General features: G+C 39.6%; 1 long non-coding RNA gene across 1 annotated transcript; it reads right to left on the reverse strand.

Annotated features, from left to right (window-relative positions):
- Nucleotides 1–896: 896 nt before the first annotated feature.
- LOC117513261 lies at nucleotides 897–1,197 on the reverse strand. The gene is made up of 2 exons (XR_004561519.1): nucleotides 1,147–1,197; nucleotides 897–1,018 (listed from the first exon to the last, which is right to left on the reverse strand). It is a non-coding gene; the product is annotated as an uncharacterized LOC117513261 (long non-coding RNA).
- Between the last annotated feature and the right edge of the window lie 555 nt (nucleotides 1,198–1,752).

The raw sequence follows: 1,752 nt of genomic DNA on the forward strand, positions 1-1,752 counted from the left end.
TGAAACACTCTGATCAGGCTCTATGGACAACAGCATTAAACTCTAGTGCCTAAAACTCTAAAACTAAAACTGAATATATTCTCTATGTTTACAGACATTGTTGTTGTGTCTGCATTTATTAAATTCCATGCATCTGAAAAGTAGCAGACACGGATTATCTGGAATTTTGTTTTGGCAAGTTTTCAAGGTCTCTACTGCCATCTACTGGTCAGTAGTGTTCATTCGCCCTATTGATGTATCCCATAATCCCTTGCATGCCAGAGAGTCGCTGCAGTCAAGCAATATAGAGAATCAACACGATGACAGTTGGAAATTAATATTATACTACAAAAATGTATTTTTTATGCTTTTCATCACGTTAATAAGAGACTGCTCCATGATACCCTGAAAACTTGCTAAAACAATTATAACAAATAATCCGTGTCTGTTACGTTTAATCTGTGTGGAATTTAATAAACGCAAACCGAATTTCAGACATATTATATATATTAGTCTGGAACAAAGAGAACAAACAGTGTTGTAAAGAACAATAATCAAAACGTTAAAGAGCAAACTTCACTTTCTTCCAGAACAACATGATCAAGAAGTGAGCGTAGCTCACAGCAGCTCCCATTGAAAATAACAGAGAGACAGCCTGTGATTCTCGCATGTTTACATAAAATAAACACAATAACAACGTCTATAAACCCAGAGAATATATTTACGAGAGTTTTAGGCACAGTATAAAAATAGTTTTACCGTATTTTTCAGACTATATGTTGCACTTTTTCACATGTTTTGGCCAGGGGTGCGACCTATACTCCAGAGCGACTTATAAATGAAAAATATACCGGTAGATTCTCAATTAATTTACAGTAATAAAACAATTTTACATGACAGAGTCGCTCTATGTTTTAAAATGGCCACCGGAAACGGAAATGCAATGCATCATGGGCACTGTAGTATGGCGGCTGCCCTATAGGTCACACTGGTCGTGATAACCAATCAGAGAACAGAACATTGGACGCATATTCCTCACCTCACACAGACAATGATTGTGAAACAGCGTGTGAAGCAGACGAACACGGTGCTTGCTGTTATTCCGGGAGGGCTAACAAAAGAGCTTCAACCCTTGGAAATCAGTGTGAGCAGAGTGTTTAGGTTGACGCTGAGAGCTGTGTGGGAGCACTGGGTGAGCGACGGCGGAGGATTAGCGTCTGCACCTGGAAGGAGCTGACGTCGACACCATGGGGAGGTCATGAGCTGCGCAGGTAGGTGCTGCACAAACATCGGCAGCTGACACCTGGTGTGTACTATGGTCCACAGCGGGTAATATGCTAGAAAAGGCCAATCTCCAACCTTCCTTTTCTCTCAAAAATTCTTCAAAGGGTAGTTGTAAAACAGCTAACTGATCATCTGCAGAGGAATGGTCTATTTGAATAGTTTCAGTCAGGGTTTAGAATTCATCATAGTACAGAAACAGCATTAGTGAAGGTTACAAATGATCTTCTTATGGCCTCAGACAGTGGACTCATCTCTGTGCTTGTTCTGTTAGACCTCAGTGCTGCTTTTGATACTGTTGACCATAAAATTTTATTACAGAGATTAGAGCATGCCATAGGTATTAAAGGCACTGCGCTGCGGTGGTTTGAATCATATTTATCTAATAGATTACAATTTGTTCATGTAAATGGGGAATCTTCTTCACAGACTAAGGTTAATTATGGAGTTCCACAAGGTTCTGTGCTAGGACCAATTTTATTCACTTTATAC

Source organism: Thalassophryne amazonica, chromosome 7 (assembly GCF_902500255.1).
Source record: "Thalassophryne amazonica chromosome 7, fThaAma1.1, whole genome shotgun sequence".
Lineage (NCBI taxonomy): Eukaryota > Metazoa > Chordata > Actinopteri > Batrachoidiformes > Batrachoididae > Thalassophryne > Thalassophryne amazonica.